The 18,555-nt window shown below is 43.1% G+C and overlaps 1 long non-coding RNA gene across 1 annotated transcript in view; it reads left to right on the top strand.

The window, feature by feature from the left end:
* The first annotated feature begins 901 nt into the window (after positions 1-901).
* The window catches only part of LOC138847097 (uncharacterized), a 74,888-nt gene continuing 57,234 nt past the window's right edge, over positions 902-18,555 (top strand). Inside the window, exons 1-2 of the long non-coding RNA XR_011384698.1 lie at positions 902-3,428; positions 10,546-10,581. This is a non-coding gene — a long non-coding RNA (uncharacterized lncRNA). The remainder of the gene's footprint in view (positions 3,429-10,545; positions 10,582-18,555) is intronic.

Raw genomic sequence — 18,555 nt, forward strand, 5'->3', positions numbered from 1 at the left:
AGGCCACTAACTCCTTGGGGGACTGTTTACCTGATAGACCAACTAATGGGCTTTTAAACATTTTGGGAACAGGCATGGAGAAAGCATGAGAAGGAATAACTCATTGGAGGAAAGAAGATGAATATTCCCCCTTATATTAATGAGGATTCTTTTATACTTGTGTGGGTTTCAGGCCATTATTTCATATCATATGAAATGTGATATGAAAAGTCATATGATGACTTTTCCGTAACAGTCACAGAATGCAGAGCTGAGAGATCCCGACAGCAAGTAAGCAGTCTTGATTCTTGATTCCCTGTCATCCTCTCCACGTTTCTGGGTCACAGAACTAGACAATCCATCCTAGGGCAACCCTCTTTCGGCTCCTAATGATTTTGTTCAGAAGTGAGGAATGACTTTCCTATCCAAAGTCCACTTGGAACAGTTCACCGAAATATCATTATGACTCTATGACATCCATGTCAAACACAAGTGTGAAGACATTGAAAAGTATAGTATTTCTGGTACTAATATAAACATTTTACAAGTTAAAATATACAGCTCCCATAGTGCTGAGTTTTCAGTGATAATTAAATCTCCCCAAGTTTGACCGAGTGTCCCTGTAGGAGTATTTTAAAATCGCTCATTCTGACAGGCCCCTCAGCCTTCAGAGTCCCTTGCACCGTTCCTATTTTTCTAGTGCATCGGGGTCCTGCAACAGAGCACAGAAGACAGTCTATTGAATGCACGCTTTTCGAGGGAACAAAATCAAGTAGGTGATTTAAAAGCTCTCACTGACTTATAGGAGAAACACTGGCCTTATAAAGGCAGTGAATGGCGTCTTGCTCTGCTAATGGCCCCAACCTCAGTATTTCAATGACAAGCGCGTGCTCATAGACGCTCAATAAATAATAACCGAAAATAAGTGAACATGAATGAAACAGTTGTTTGCAACCAAGATCTATCCACTTAGAGTCCAGACTCCACAGTTTACATGCGGGCTGCACCCGGGTTCGGGGATATCCTCCCCTGTGGGGCGGTGAAAGCAAGTCTGTCAATCCACCAAGGCCTCACGTCACCACCCCGCGGCCCGCCGCGGGCGACCGGCATTAGGACCCCGCGCAGCACAGGAAGAAATTGGGAGGCGGGCTCAGGGAGGCTGTCGCACGCGCGTGACGTCAGCAGCCCGCGCCAGCGGAGGCGAGGACGGCGACCACCGTGAAGAAACGCTTCTCGTTCGCTTCAGCTCAGACGCCATGCCTATGGCGGACGCCGGCCAGCAGTATGAACGAGCGCAAGTGTGTGGAGGAGGCCTATAGCCTGCTCAACGAGTACGGCGACGATATGTATAGGCCTGAGAAGGTGCTGGTCCCGGGGTGGGCGTGCCGGCTGGCGGGCCCGTGAGGGCGGAGGGACGGCGGGCAGGCCGGCTGCCTTGGTACGCATGCGCGCGATGTGGCGCGTGCGCAGTGACGGGAAAGCGCGGCTTCGCCTGCGTTCGCTCGGGCTCGCGCCGTCCCGCTCCGGGGTCCCGCCGACTCGCCCTTGAGCTTGAAGCGTCTTCATCTTGGACTTTACTTTCATTCAGTAATAACTCCTATTTATTGTGTACTTCCCGTGTGCCAGGCGGTGTGCTGAAGCTCTTTCGGAAACACGAACACTTCTCACGACAGTCTTGTGTGAAGTTGCCTGTTGTAACGTGTTTGGCCCAAGTAACCCTCCTACAGTGGGTTTGGTGCCAGTGCTGGTTACATTGCGAACAAACGTAAAGATAGATTAAAAAGTAAACATTTCTGTGCCGATACCACTCAAGTTCTCATTGCCCCGTCACCGTTTCCGCTCATTGCTCTGGATTTTAGAACCTGGGCCACTGCACTTACGTACGTCTCGAGGAAGAGGAATAGCATGGGTGGGATTTGAATTCAGGCCCATCACTGACCAGCTCTGGGACCTGGACGTGGGCGCTTTACTTAACCCTACTGGGTTAGGCTTAAAAAGCGAATAATGATAGTGCTGTGTAAGGCTGATTAGAAAGTTGGTTGTGTAGGGGCTGACGCTGTGGCATAGGAGGCTAAGCCTCTGCCTGTTGCCGCGGCATTCCATGTGGGCGCTAGTTCTAAGTCCCAGCTGCTCCTGTTCCCATCCAGCGCTCTGCCATGGCCTGGGAAAACAGTGGAGGATGGCCCAGGTGCTTGGGCCCCTGCACACACGTGGGAGGCCCGGAAGAAGCTCCTGGCTCCTGGCTTCAGATCAGCGCAGCTCTGGCTGGTGGGGCCACTTGCGGACTGAACCAGTGGATGGAACACCCTCCTCTTTGTAATTCTACCTCGTCAAAAATAAATTTTTTTAAATAATTGTGTAAATAAATTAACAGATACTTCAAAAAGTTTATGAGAAATGGAATTAATTTTGGTGTCAAATTTTAACATTTATACATAATATTTAAAAAAAAATTTTTATTTCTTTGAAAGAGTTACAGAGAGGTAGAGAAAGAGAGAGGTCTTCCATCCACTGGTTTACTCCCCAAATGGCCGCAACGGCTGGAGCCGTGCCTATCCGAAGCCAGGAGCCAGGAGCTTCTTCCGGGTCTCCCATGTGGGTACAGGGGCCCAAGGACTTCGGCCATCTTCCACTGCCCTCCCAGGCCACAGCAGAGAGCTGGATCAGAAAAGGAGCAGCCAGGACTAGAACCGGTGCCCATATGGGATGCCAGCGCTTCAGGCCAGGGCTTTAACCCACTGTGCCACAGCGCTGCCCCCCTATACATATTTTTAAAATGCATATTTTGCACCAACTTTTTGAAGGCCCCGTGTATGTGTGGATTTCAAAACTTTTTTGCACAGAATTATTTTTAAATTCTACTTCCCACAAACCTTTTGAGGTAAACTCGTGCATCTGGTATATAATAAAGGCTGCATAAATGTGTATAACTATATTTGGTCTAGTCTCACCAAAAGGAGATTGCCATGTATCTGGCACCAAGATACCTAGGTATAGTATTCAGGTCAGTCCTGAAATAATTCAGCTGGTGAGCATATTTCTCTATGTCCCAGACTGCCACAGTGCTTCGGAGAACACTTGGGAATTGTGTGTACCGCAGTCTGAGGAAGCCCCTTCTTCCTCTGCTTGTGAAGGGAGTGGTGTCTCAGTCTCAGTAAAAAGCTTTAGAGTTCAAACTGAGCCATCTGCCACTGGGAGTGTCATCTAAATAGTTAGTTGTAGTGTTTAAACATGAGCTGTTGTGTCATTTCTGCTCATTAAGTTGTGCAAGCAGTTTTACAGAGAGGGATCCACAGCCCTCCGGAAGTGAGGGAGAAGATGATGATGTGGAGGCTGCCCTGAAGAAAGAAGTTGGCAACATTAAGGCATCTACGGAGATGAGGCTCAGAAGATTCCAGTCAGTGGAAAGTGGAGCAATAACGTAGTGTTCATCAGGACAGTTGGGATAGGTGGGTCTGACTAACACCCCTTCAGGAGTCTTAATTTCATGGTCTCTGGACATCTGCCTGTCCTAGGGAACATTTCTTAAAAATGGCATCAGCATGTGGCTCAGTTAATCATTTGATCATGTCCTCTGTACGTTGTAGTAGTACTAGGCATATGGAGCCATAGAGTGAGTTGGTGAACTTGTACACTATGTGGTTCTGGGATTCCTTCCAGGTCTGAGATCTAGACTTCTCTACTAACTTAGCTAATTTATGAATGAATTTTTTTTAAAGACTTATTTTATTTATATGAAAGAGTTACTGAGAGAGGGAGAAGCAGAGGGAGGGAGAGCTTCTATTGGGTGGTGCACTCCCCAGATGGCCACAGCAGCCCAGGCTGCGCCAGACCAAAGCCAGGAGCCCAGAGCTGCTTCTGGGCCTCCCATGTGGATGCAAGGGCCATCTTCCAATGCTGTCCCAGGCACGTTAGCAGGGAGCTGAGTTAGAAGTGGAGCGTCCGGACCCAATGCAGTGCTCATATGGGATGCTGGCACCACAGACAGCAGCTTTACCCTCTATGCAACAACACCGGCCCCATTTATTTTAAGTGACTGGCAGGCTTTTGCATTTGTAAAATTGTGTAGTGTTTAATGTTTGTTGTTCTGCTACTTGCTGTTATAGAGGAAAACAACAGCTGAGTGTTACAGCTGCATAAATTAGGATATTACAAAATTGTTAACCCTAATGTCTACATGAGCAGTTTTTTACTAAAGATCTTTTAGTTTCATTTCCTTGAACTTTTTTTTAAGGTTTATTTAGTTTTATTTTTTGAAAAGCAGAGTGACAGAGATATCTTCCATCCACTGGTTCATTCCCCAGATGCCAACAACAGCTGGGGCTAGGCCAAGACAAAGCTCAGAACTCCATCAGGGTGTCCCACATGCCTGACACAGACTCATATTTTTGCCATCACCTGCTGCTTCCCAGTATACACATTAGCAGGAAGTAGAATGGGAAACAGAGGCAAGAATCAATCCAGGCACTCTGATATGGGATGTGGGTATCCCAAGTGGCATCTTAACCTGCTGTGCCAACACTCATGTCAAAAAAGTTTTTTTTTAAAGATTATTTATTTATTTATTTATTTGAAAGTCTGAGTTACACAGAGAGAGAGAGATGTCTTCTGTTGATTCACTCCTCAACTGGCCGCAACGGCTGCAGCTGCGCCGATCCGAGGCCAGGAGCCAGACGCTTCTTCCAGGTCTCCCACACGGGTACAGGGGCCCAAGCACTTGGGCCATCTTCTACTGCTTTCCCAGGCCATAGCAGAGAGCTGGATCAAAAGTGGAGCAGCCGGGACTCAAACTGGTGCCCATATGGGATGCCGACACTGCAGGTGATGGCTTTACCCACTACGCCACAGCACCGGCCCCAAACAGTTGTTTTTAGTAAAAGCTCTAACAATGATGAAAAGTTAAAATATTAGATATGGTGTTAGGGGCCGGCACTGCGGCATAGTGGGTGAAGCCATGCATTCAGTGCAGGCATCCCATGTGGGCACCGGTTCAAGTCCCAGCTGCTCCACTTCCCATCCAGCTCTCTGCTATGGCCTGGGAAAGCAGTAGAAAATGGCCCAAGTCCTTGGGCCCCTGCACCCATGTGGGAGACCCAGGAGAAGCTCCTGGCTCCTGGCCTCAGGTGAGCGCAGCTCCAGCCATGGTAGCCAGTTGAGGAGTGAGTGGATGGAAGACCTCTCTCTTTCTCTCAGAATGATTTTCACTTTATTGTTTGCTTTGTCTTTTGTATTTATTTATATTTGGTGAAACCTGAGTGTGACACAAGCTGTTCTTCTCCAGCAATATAACTTTGCATTCTGTTGGATTGTGAATTTATTCACTGAAAGATTGTTCTTGGCTTTGTCAACGGTTTCTTTTCACTGACATCTCAGTGTATTACTTTATAAATTGCAAGATTCCTTGGTAGGAATTGAGTGCTTTTTTCTGGTTGTTGTTCAGTTTTTTATTTTAAAAAGTGAAGTTAACAAAACAAAATGTTTTGGTTTAATATAATTGTGTTGCTCTATGTAGGAAACAGTGTTAAACTCAGTCTTTGAAACATGTTTTTCCATGGGTAACCATGATTTTTACTTCTATTTTGCTTTTGATACGGCCAAATATTCAGCTTGTTTTTTGTAACTCCTGGTATTTTTAGAAAAATCAAAATAAATCTGTTCCTTAAAGACTGGTGTTCTGTACTTTTTTCTTATTTCTGTGTCTTAGTAAATCTCTTGTGTTTGTATATCATCATAAAACATGTTTGTTTGTGAGACTATCAAAAAAGTCATGCAAATGGTTCTTACAACATATATAGAAAATTATTATTTATTCTTGTATAATTAATACTCTGAAATAATCCAAGGTTCAGATATTTTATAGTGAATTTGTTCAAAACAAGTTATAGTAATTCAGTATTTAATTTCATTAAATTCACTTCCTGGTCTTTGAATTACCTGTACTCCTTAACTTAAATATTTTAATCTAGCTTAAAGTTTTGGTCTCAAAAATATTAAGCAGAACAATTTCTGTCTTAAATATTTCTCTTAGAAAGTTATTCATAGGCCGGTGCAGCGGCTCACTAGGCTAATCCTCTGCCTGCGGCGCTGGCACCCCAGTTTCTAGTTCCAGTTGGGACGCCGGATTTTGTCCCGGTTGCCCCTCTTCCAGTCCAGCTCTCTGCTGTGGCCCGGGAAGGCAGTGGAGGATGGCCCAAGTTCTTGGGCCCTGCACCCGCATGGGACACCAGGAGAAGCACCTGGCTGCTGGCTTCGGATCAGCGCGATGTGCCAGCCGCAACACACCGGCCGCAGTGGCCATTGGAGGGTGAACCAATGGTAGAGGAAGACCTTTCTCTCTGTCTCTCTTTCTCTCTCTCACTGTCAACTCTGCCTGTCAAAAAATAAAAAAAAAAAAAAAGTTATTCACTTTATTTTTTTAAACTTTTTTTCAGATTGATTTATTCATTTATTTGAAAGCCAGAGTTAGAGAGAGAGAGGCAGAGAGAGAGAGATGAGAGGTCTTCCATCTGATGGTTCACTCCAAATTGGCCACCACGGCCAGAGCTGTGCCAATCTGAAGACAGGAGCCAGGAGCTTCTTCCGGGTCTCCCATGTGGGTGCAGGGGCCCAAGGACTTGGGCCATCTTCTACTGCTTTCCCAGGCCATAGCAGAGAGCTGGATGGGAAGTGGAGCAGCTGGGACTAGAACCAGCGCCCATATGGGATATCGATGCTTCAGCCCAGGGTGTTAATCTGCTGTGCCACAGCATCTGCCCCATTAACTTTATTTTTAATTAATCAGGTATAAAACAAATGAAAGATTCATGTACAGTGTCCTTTGCTAAGTAATAATTTGAGCCCCACTATTTTAAACATTACTGATCATTGGATTCATCATCATTATAACAGTTTTCTTCCCAAGTATTTTTAGAGTTTTTTTTTTCCTTTTTATGTTTTAGCTAAGTACAGAACAAAAACTGGAATTTTCAACTAGGAGAAATCTTAAACATTTTAACAGAGTAGAATTAAAAGAATTAAAAAACAGAGTTGAATTAAAAGAAAGCAACCATGTTGCTACTTAATCCTTCCATTTTCTGATCAAGCTATCTTCTTCCCCATTCTTGGTTTCTTAAATGTTGCTCTTGATTTTCCCAGTGGTTGTCTTTGGGAGTTCTTGAACGAATTCCACCTAATTCACAGAAAAACATTATGGGACTCTTGATATCATTTTGACTTAACTGTCAGTACAGTAGGAGAGAGCTTTTACGAACCTGAGGCTATTTTGAGAGAATATAGATTGTCCTAACCTAAGCTCACTGAACTTTGTAGACATGAGTATCTTGTCCATTTATATACTAAGGACGACAGTGTAACACCACCTAATGGATTTGCACTGCAAAGTCACTTACATGCTTTGCCAGAAGACAGTCCCTTTTCCACAGTCCTTTCCCCTGGTTCAAACTAGACCTAGTGTCTCTGTGGCCCTTTGAAAATGGAGGTTTTATTTAAAGGCAAAAAGAAGTTCTTGGCTTTTGAGTTTAAGAGCTGGGTCTTAGAAGTTCTGAGGAGGGAATTTTTAGCATAATTTGGAATATATATGATGTTTCTCATGCTGTGACTTGACCTTAAAATCCTCCTTGTTCCCCTGTGAAGGTAAAATGTGCTATCTTTTAAAATGCTCTCAAACATTTCTGAAAACCAAAGAATTACTGACTTTCCAGGCCAGCTCTCTGCTATGGCCTGGGAAAGCAGTAAGTGCTGGGCCCCGGCACCTGCATGGGAGACCTGGAAGAGGCTGCTGGCTCCTGCTCCTGGTTTTGGATCGCCCCAGCTCCAGCTGTTGTGGCCATTTTGGGAGTAAACCAGTGGATGGAAGACCTCTCTTTCTCTCTCTGTAACCCTTCCTCTCAAATAAATAAATAAATTTTTAAACAACAACAACAACAACAAAAAACCAGTTCTTAGTTGTATTACCCAGGTCTTAGGTGAAATTAACTACCTTTTGGATGAAATGATGCCAACTGGAGATCAACCAAAAGGATTTTGGTACTAGAAGGAAGCAGCAGTGCCATCTCTGAGTCTTGTATAGAATTATTCTTAAAACTTCTATGATGGTTTCAGGAAGGATTCCACAGTTTCTTTGGGCACTACCTTTTTCCTGCCTTGAATGTGGTCACTTGAACTTTATTAAAGGCACATGCTTTGAGTTTCTAAGGATTTTATGACCAAGAGTACTAAGATAATTCTTATGGAATGGGCCCAATTAGTCCTGCAGTGACTGAGTATTACAGAGTTGATTTAAGAATTTATATTATCTATATTCTGTATTTATAGTGTCCTAATACAAAACATTTCAAGACAAAAATCCTTAGGGCTAAACAAACTGAAAAGATGGCCTCTAACTATATAGCATGCTACTATAAACCGAAAACCCAATAAAGTCTAATACAAGGGGTCTTCAAAGAGTTCCTAGGAAATGAATGTAACGGAAGAGCTATACATGATTTTCAATTTTTTTTTTTTTTGGCACCAAAAAATGGGTACTACTAAAAACATCACTGAACAGTATCTAGTATCTATCTAATGAGACATTAAGAAGACTAAGAATTTACTTTGAAAAGGACTCAGACCAGCATGAGTTCAGCTACAATTGAGGCAAGAACAAGCATCAAATTGTTGGTGAAGCTTGGGTAGAAGAGTGGCAAAACCATTGATGGCTTCCAGAAAGTTTGTGGTGACAATGCACTAAGGAAATCAGCAGTTTACAAATATAGGATTCATTTTAAAAATGAATGAAATGAGGGCTGGCGCTGTGACATAGTGGGTGAAGCCGAACCCTTGTGGTGCTGGCATCCTTTTGGGCTCTGATCAAAGTCCCAGTTGCCCCACTTCCAGTCCAGCTCCCCGCTAATGCACCTTGGAAACCAGCAGAGGATGGCCCAAGTGCTTGGGGCTCTGCACCCATGTGGGAGACCTAGATGAAGCTCCTGGCTCCTGGCTTTGGCTTGGCCCAGCCCTGGTTATTGCAACCATTTGGGGAGTGAACCAGTGGCTGGAAGATTCTCTAACTCTATCCCTCCCTCCCTCTCAAATAAACAGATCTTTTTTTTAAAAAATTATAATGTTGAAGATAAAGGTTTTGGAGTTGGACCGTCCACATCAGTTTGAGAGGAAAAAAAAATTTTGTTCCTGCCCCAATTGAATAGGACAGACAATTCGCAAAAATAATAGCCAATACCATAGATGTCTCAATTGGTTTAGCTTACAAAATTTTGACAGAAAAAGTGGAACAAACTTTCTGCTCAATGGATATCAAAGCTGCCCAGATCAGTGGCAGACAACAGAAGAGCTTTCAATGAAACTTTTCAACAAGCAGGATCAAGATCCTGAAGCAGTTCTTTAAGAATTGTGACAGGAGGGACTGGCATTGTGGTGTAGTGGATAAAGCTGCCACCTGCAACACCAGTATCCCCTAATGGCACCGGTTCATGTCCCAGCTCCTCCACATCTGATCCAGCTTCCTGCTAATGGCCTGGGAAAGCAGTGGAGGATGGCCTGAGTGTTTTGGCCACTGCTGCCCACGTGGGAGACCCCAGTGAAGCTCCTGGCTTCAGCCTGGCCCAGCCTGGGCCATTGCTGCTGTCTTGAGTGAACCAGTGGATAGAAGAGCTCTCTGTGTGTCTCTTTCCCTCTACCTGTCTTTCAAATAAAAAAAGTATTTAAAAAAAGAATTGTTGCAGGAGATTAAACATTTACAGCATGATCCTGAAGACAAAGCACAATCCAAGTAATGTCTACCAAGAGGTAGAAGTGGTCCAGTCAAAGCAAATGCATACTGGTCCAAAACAAAGGTCATAGCAGTAGCTTTTGGGGATGTTCAGAAATTTTGTTGTTGTTTTGTAGGGCCAAAGGAAAAAAACATCTACATAGTAGGAAAGGATTTTGAAAAAGTTAGCCAAAGCTTTAGCAGAAAACTGCCTAGGGAATCTTCACCAGAAAGTCCTCAACCACAACAATGCCCCCGCTCATTCCTCTCATCAAACGAGGGATCTTGTGAGAGTTAGAGGGGAATAATCAGGCAGCCACTTTAGAGTCCTGATTTAGCGCCTTCTGACTTCTTTTTGTTTCCTAATCTTAAAAAATCTTTAAAGGCACCCGTTTTTCTTCAGTTAGAAATGGGAAAAAATTTAAAAAGAGTGCACTGACAGATTACCAGGACCCTCAGTTCTTTAGGGATGGACTAAATGGCTGGTGTCATTGCTTACAAAAAGATCTCAATCTTTATGGAACTTATGTTGAAAAATAGTTTACATTATTTATTTTTATCTTAATTTCACTTTTCCACAAACATTTTGAAGTCCCCTCATATTAGCATAAACCCTAGTTTAGTAACACAAACTTAACTTTTAGGCCAAACACTTACCTTTCTTGGATATTTGTAAGGTGCAGTTGATTTTCTAACATGATCCTGAAGCTCAAGGGTTAATTTCTCTAAATTGGAGGATTTAAAGGGTGCTGATAAGACAACAAAAGTTTTCACCACCTGCAACAGGAAAGTCAATTTATGTTACTGTATTTGTTTTTCAGACACATGAAGGGTTTTGGAACCAATGCGGAACACAGGTACTAACTACTTATTAATAGCTTGAATGATGACTTCACCTATGAATGAAGCTTGGATATAATGATAATGTGAGATTTTTTGAGATCTACTACAGATAAATGTTATGTGAGTGTAAAGAGTGCAGTTAGTACAGCCAACTGCCATGTTCTATTTTCATGATGTACATGTATTTAACATTTCGGTCTTACTGGTCCTATTTATTATACAGGAAAGGCAGTCCTGAATTATGGATGGTCACTTACTCTGTCAAATCCTCATTGCTGGAAGCATACCGTAGTGGGATAAATGGAGGCTCTAGAGTATAGGATTTGAAGGGCATTTGGGGAGGCCTAATCTGGGAAGGATACTGTATCAGGAAAGACTGACTTATCTCTAAGAGGGCTTTCTTGCCTTGTATTTTTAAAAATAATTTTTGCATTTATATACGAGGACCGCATTTCATGTATTTCATATATACACATTTAGGAGCATCGTGGCCTTGTAGTTTTTGTTTCTCTCTGTAATGCTGTTTAAAACTCAGCAGTTACCTAGTGCTTGAGATAACAAAGATGATTATATATTATTATTCGTACATCAATTCCAGTTGGTGCTTACTTCAGCTGATCAGTAAAGTGCAGTAAAGTCTGATAAAGACTTTATCAACTCCACACGGAAACAGGGCAGGAGAGCAAATAATCATTGGTCACCCATACTTTTTCAGGCCAATATCTAGGAATTGGGATATAGATGAATAAGACATGGAAGACATTCTGAATAGAGAGAGATAAGTAAAGAAACTAGTGCATGGAAGTGTTATATTTATTGTGAACACATGAACAGTTTTATGGAAAGAGTAAATGATAAGACAGACACTGGTCATGGAGGAGGGGAGAAGAAGATATGGGAACCAAGAAATACTTTATTAAAAAAAGGTTGTTTTAGGATGTTTGCTTTGGCAATGATGTGGAGACTGTGAAGGAAAACGATGATTACAGAGTCCAACAAGTTAAGAGGTATTCCAGAGGTAAATAGAAAGGTTTATTGTCTGTCCTACATGAAACTGGGAGGGACAATATTGTATTAACCAAGACCCACTTGGTTGTGACAGAATCCCAAACTAAGTATCTTGCCAATTCAAGAATGTATTGATCATTCAAACCATAGGAACATTAAGGTGCAGCTCGACCTTAGGAAAGTCAGGGGCTCAAACACCATCAAGAGTCATTTTATGTCTGTTTCTATATACGGGTTGATTACATTTTCTTTCCCTGAAAACTGGTTTTCTCTACATGGTGAAAAACATAGCCCTTTGTCATTTCTTAGATTTTTTCATCTTAAGACTTTTTTATGTATTTATTTGAAAGTCAGAGTTACAGAGACAGAGGAAGAAGCAGAGAGAGAAAAAGATCTTCTACCTGCTGGTTCGCTCCCCAGATGACTGCAATGGTCAGGGTTGGGTCAAGCTAAAGCCAGGACCCAGGAGCTTCTTCCAGGTCTACCACATGAGTATCAGGGGTCCAGGAACCTGCACCATCTTCCACTGCTCTCCCTAGGCCATTAGCAGGGAGCTGGAACAGAAGTGGAGCAGCCAGGACACAAACAGGTGCCGTATGAGATGCCAGTGTTGCAGGTGGTAGCTTTCCTGCTATGCCACAATGCTGATTGCTCTTTAGACCTTTGAAAAGAGTGGCTACTTATTTATAGTTTGAAAAATTCTTGAGAAGAGCTTTGGATTGGGCTAAGTGCCAACCACTACAATCCATAGAAGCTAAGATGGGGATAGGATCAAGAAATAGCATGGCAGCTGTCATGATAGTCATATAGTCAAGAGGACAGACTTCCAAGAAGTTTATTAATGGGCAGAAACTTCCAGACTGATGACTCACTTTGTGTGTGTGTGTTTTTTTTAAGAGTTAATCATTCATTTGAAAGTTAGAGTTACACAGAGAGAGAAGGAGAGGCAGAAAAAGAAAGGTCTTCCATCCGCTGGTTCATTTCCCAGTTGACCACAATGGCCGGAGCTGTGCCGATATGGAGCCAGGAGCTGGGAGTTTCCTCCAAGTCTCCTATGTGGATGCAGGGGCCCAAGGACTTGGGCCATCTACTGCTTTCTCAGGCCATAGCAGAGAGCTGGATGGGAGGTAGAGCAGCTAGGACTCAAACCGGCACCCGCATGGGATGCTGGCACTGCAGGCAGTGGCTTTACCTGCTATACCATAGCATCAGCCCCTGCTAGTTACACACCATTTTCAGGTCCAGAAGCTAGGGATGTGAAATAGTGCCAAATCTTCTCTCTCAGGGTTGTTATGGGAAAAGAAAATTACTAATTCTTGGACAACTTGTTCCAGAATTCAACTACTCAGATATTCTCTACCCTCAGTACTTCCATCCAGTATTTGAGACCAAAGTCATCAAACAATAGTCACTTGGGATCCTTTGGTTCTTTAATAATCTCTTAGGTCTTTGAATGCTTCATATGGATTGCAAGTGTTACATTCCCTACAAGGGACAGTATGTGTTCCGTGCTTCCTTACTTGATTATTCAGGGATCCTATGGGAACCTCTTGCTTAAACTCAGAAGGCTAGATAACAAGTCACCATTGGATTGGCATCATCCCTCTAATGATTCTTTGGGAAGGACCAAGATTTCTTCTAGAGATGATAAGCACCAGGGACCTTGTTATGCAGGAGACCCGAGGGAGCCTCTGGACATGCTGCTTGGATCATTAGCTGGGCCTACAGAGCACATGCTGGCAAGTGTGGAACTAAAGTAATTATAACCCAGATAGATTTCAATGGGAAAATGGCAAATCATGTCAGAATAGAGAATCTACCTTAACCCCTTAGGAGAGGAAGCAACTTGGACCAGAAGTTGAGGATGTCAAATCGCTCCTCAGGGTCTAAAATCACATGATTCCAGAAGGTCAGCATCTGTGAATTCTCGGAGATCTTTTTCTCTGGGAAAGTGTCCACATGTAATAGCAGCCATACTTGGCATGCATATGTGCTTTATAATTTACTGGGATCCTAAAAGCTATTATAACTTCCAGTGCTCACAAAAATCATATGAAGTAGGTACTACTCTTATCATTATCTGGTGAGAAAAAAACTCTGAGAGGCTAAGTAAATTGGAAAGATCCACATCACTCATCCACATACTTGATTCTTTTTTTTTCAACTTTTATTTAATAAATATAAATTTCCAAAGTACAACTTTTGGGTTATAGCGGCTTTCCTCCCATAACCTCCCTCCCACCGCAACCATCCCATCTCCCACTCCCTCTCCCATCCCTTTCTTCATCAAGATTCATTTTGAATTATCTTTATATACAGAAGATCAACTTAGTATATACTAAGTAAAGATTTCAACAGACTGCACCCACAAAGACACACAAAGTATAGAGTACTGTTTAAGTAGTAGTTTTACCATTAATTCACATAGTATAACACATTAAGGACAGAGATCCTACATGGGGAGTAGGTACACAGTGGCTCTCATTGTTGATTTAACAATTGACACTCTTATTTATGAAGTCAGTAATCACCTGAGGCTCTTATCATGAGCTGCCAAGGCTATGGGAAGCCTCTTCAGTTCACAAACTCTGATCTTATTTAGACAAGACCATAGTCAAAGTGGAAGTTCTCTCTTCCCTTCAGAGAAAGGTACCTCCTTCTTTGATGGCCCCTTCTTTCCACTGGGATCTCACAGAGATCTTTCATTTAGGTTTGGTGGTGTTTTTTTTTTTTTTTTGCCACAGTGTCTTGGCTTTCCATGTCTGTGAAACTCTCATGGGCTTTTTAGTCAGATCCAAATGCCTTAAGGGCTGATTCTGAGGCCAGAGTGCTGTTTAGGGCTTTTGCCACTCTATGAGTCTGCTGTGTATCCTGCTTCCCATGTAGGATCATTCTCTCCTTTTTAATTCTATCAATTATTATTTGCAGACGCTGGTCTTATTTATGTGATCCCTTTGACACTTAATCCTATCTTTTTGATCAATTATGAACTTAAACTGATCACTTTAACAAGTAAGATGGTATTGGTACATGCCACGTTGATGGGATTGAATTGGAATCCCCTGGCACGTTTCTAGCTCTACCATTGGGGTAAGTCTGAGTGGGCATGTGCCGAACTGTACATCTGCTCCCTCTCTTACTCTCACTCTTATATTTAACAGGGATCACATTTCAGTTAATTTTAAATGCCTAAGAATAATTGTGATTCTTTATTATCATCATCAATTCTCAGCACAAAGAGTTGGTACCCCCCAAAATTTGTAATGGTAACTAAAATTTTTTTGACTGATAAATTTTTAATTATGAACTCATAAATACACACACATACAGTGTTTCAGTCTGGGGCAGTCATTTTTTAAAAAGTTTTATTTCTTATTGATTTGAAAAGCAGAGAGATAGAGATCTTCTGTCCACTGGTTCACTCCACAAATGCCTGCAATAGCCAGGGCTGGGCCAGGCCAGAGTCAGGAACTGGAACTTCATCTGGGTCTCCCAGAGAGGTGATAAGGACCCAAGTACTCGAGCCATTGCCTGCTGACTCCCAGCATGCATATTAGCAGAAGCTGGATCAGAAATGGTGTGGGGACTCAAACCCAGGCACTCTGATTGGCGTGCAGGCATCCCCAGTGGCATCTTAACTCTTGTGCCATGTCCCTGCCCCCAGTGCAGACTTAAAAAATCAAAAAAAGCTCAGATTCTTCCAGAATGACTCCCAGAAACCCCTTCAGGATAGCTTCTGTGTCACTTTGTCGTGACCCTCTTAATATTTGAAAACTTACTTTCTGGCACAATAAGATGTCCCACATTCACCCTGTATGTTTCCTGTCCTAGCTCTAAGATCAGCCATTTCTACGAGGAGTCCTGAAAGAAATGGTATTTGACAATCAGATAATCAACCATCATTGCTGTTGTGCTTAACTAAAATAAGATGACTAACCAGGTTTGGCCTTATTGTGGAATTTTGGTCCATAGTGCGCTGTGTTAGAAAGGAGCCATAAGGCAAGATAGTAAGTTGAGTAGACTCTCTGCTCTTGGTAGTCAGCGTTACATATTTGTGTCTGCCTGTATTTGGTTGAGGACCATGATTATTTTGGATACATTTAATATCAGATATTTATGAATTAATATACTTTGTGCAGGGTTTTAGAGATACACAAGGCATAGGTGTACAGTGGCTCATAACTGTTGGGATAAAAAGAATGGATCAAGGTTGCCACTTTCTGTTCTTGCCCCCTTGGAACTGAGGTGCATGCATTAGACAATAAGCTGGCCATGAGTTGCAGTATTCTCCATGCAGAAAGAACAGTTGGAGTCCAGGACTCTGTTACTATTGACTTCAAGCTCTACTTCCTGAGATTCCTAGCCTGAGTGCCTTTGAGAGAGTCTGCTCTTAAATACTACTTTTATATCTTCAGAGGTTTCCAAGGGATGAAGGGAATCTTAGATGCCAGATGTAATGAACAATACATCAGCCCTACATCTTTCTCTAGGCCAGTGGGCAGGACCCCAGGTGCAGCCAGGAGAAGAAAGAGCTGTTGTTTCTTATGAATGGAAATAAAAAACTAGTATTTAAGAGACCAGGGTAAGTACCTGGCTCCTGCCATCGGATCAGCGTGGTGCGCTGGCCGCAGCGCGCCGACCGTGGCGGCCATTGGAGGGTGAACCAATGGCAAAAGGAAGACCTTTCTCTCTGTCTCTCTCTCTCACTGTCCACTCTGCCTGTCAAAAAATAAAAAATAAAATAAAATAAAATAAGAGTTTTAGCCTAATTAATGACTTGCATTTCAGGGCTCTAAATGGTGTAGGTTGAATTACCACAAATATTGTTTTAGGCTTTACTCTAAATGTCAGTAAGAGGGGGCAGTCGCTGTGGCATAGTGAGTGAAGCTGCCACCTGCAGTGCTGGCACCCCATATGGGTACCAGTTCAAGTCCCGGCTGCTCTACTAACTATACAGCTTTCTGCTATGGCCTGGGAAAGCAGTGGAAGATGACCCAAGTCTTTGGCCCCCTGCAACTGCATGGGAGACCTGGAAGAAACTCCTGGCTCCCGGCTTCAGATCGGCACAGCATCATCTATTGAGGGCATCTGGGGAGAGAACCAGCAGATGGAAGACTCTCTTTCTCTCTCTGCTTCTGCCTCTACCTCTGTAACACTGACTTTCAAATAAGTAAATAAATCTTTTTAAAAAAGTAAGAGGGAGATTGTTGGCTTGCCACATTTCTCAAGAAAATGTTGTATGCTATGAAAACCAGAAATAGAGAGTCTAACAGCACAGTTAAATGCTTTAAAGGTATGTCATTATCTGTTCTCACTTCACTGGAATATAAACTCTGACAGGAGAGATTTTTATCTGTTCTTTTCACTATTATATTTTTTAGTACCTTGGACAGTGCTTGGGACATAGTAGCTTTCTCAAAACATTGCTAAGTGAAGTAATACATTTCTCCCCTAGCAACACTAATATGTGCAGGCTCTTCTTCAGGGACCTCCCTTTTGTCCTTACTTGGCTCATATATGCATTTTCCTCCCAAGAGAAGTATTTATGACCTGAATGTGGCTATTCTTCAGTTTTCATTCTTGAATTTCCATGTCAGATAGAACAATTGCTCAACCTTTTATAGTGAAAAAAAATCCAGAGGAAAGTTTTCCACTGATAAATTTGGATTGTTTTGTTTTTACTAAACTTACTGGCAGCAAAACAAAACACACAGTGATACGTGCACACCTCTTGGGCATGATTTATACATAAGTAGAGCTGATAATTTGTCTTCTCTAGGCAGACTCAGAGAGGGGGGATCAAGTATCAAAATAAACTATGCTATGCTGTATAATAAATAATCTCCCACATCTCACTGATCTGTAAAACAACAGAAGTTTGTTTCTTGTTCTTGCTAATTGTCCAGTACAGATCAGCTGAGATATCTTCTGTGACCTGATGGAAGAACCCTTATTTGAAGGATAAGGATTTGCCAGTAAGCAAAGAGAAAGCAATCACATGCTCTAGCCTAGAAATTGTTCCAGCTACCAAGTCATTGGCCAGAACTTGTCACATGGTCTGATCCCAGGTCTCCCACATGGGTGCAGGGGCCCAAGCACCTGGGCCATTCTCTGCTGCTTTCCCAGGCCATAAGCAAAGCTGGATCAGAAGAGAAGCATCCAGGACACAAACCCATGCCTATATGGACAACAGCACCACAGGCGGAGGCTTAACTACTACATCACAGCACCACCCGACCTTGGTCCCCTGCACCCATGTGGGAGACCCAGAAGAAGCTTCTGGTTCCTGGCTTTGGATTGGCAAAGCTCCAGCCATTGCAGCCATTTGGGGAGTGAGTCAGTGGATGGACTCTCTGTCTTTCCCTCTCTCGCTCTGTAACTCTACCTCTCAAATCAATAAATAAAAAAATTTTTTTTTTATTTTTTGACAGGGAGAGTGGACAGTGAGAGAGAGAGAGACAGAGAGAAAGGTCTTCCTTTTGCCGTTGGTTCACCCTCCAATGGCTGCTGCGGCCAGCATGCTGCTGCCGGCGCACCACGCTGATCCGATAGCAGGAGCCAGGTACTTCTCCTGGTCTCCCATGGGGTGCAGGGCCCAAGCACTTGGGCCATCCTCCACTGCACTCCCTGGCCACAGCAGAGAGCTGGCCTGGAAGAGGGGCAACTGGGACAGAATCCAGTACCCCAACCGGGAGTGGAACCCGGTGTGCCGGCGCCGCAAGGCGGAGGATTAGTTAAAAACAAACAAAAACCTAGCAATCCCATGTTATCAAAAAAACCCCTCCTGATAATTAAATGAGAAATGAGGATTGTGAACCACTGCTCTACTTGTTCTGGCTCTTGCCCAAGCCTTCAGCCTCATCTACACCACCCTTCTGCCCCTAGGGTCATCATACCCCAGCCTTCTTTTTGTGTATTGAACAATACCTACCTCAAGACCTGGCATTCTCTGTTTCCTCAGCCTACAACGTGTTACCTTA

Source organism: Oryctolagus cuniculus, chromosome 19, assembly GCF_964237555.1.
Source record: "Oryctolagus cuniculus chromosome 19, mOryCun1.1, whole genome shotgun sequence".
Classification (NCBI taxonomy): Eukaryota; Metazoa; Chordata; class Mammalia; order Lagomorpha; family Leporidae; genus Oryctolagus; species Oryctolagus cuniculus.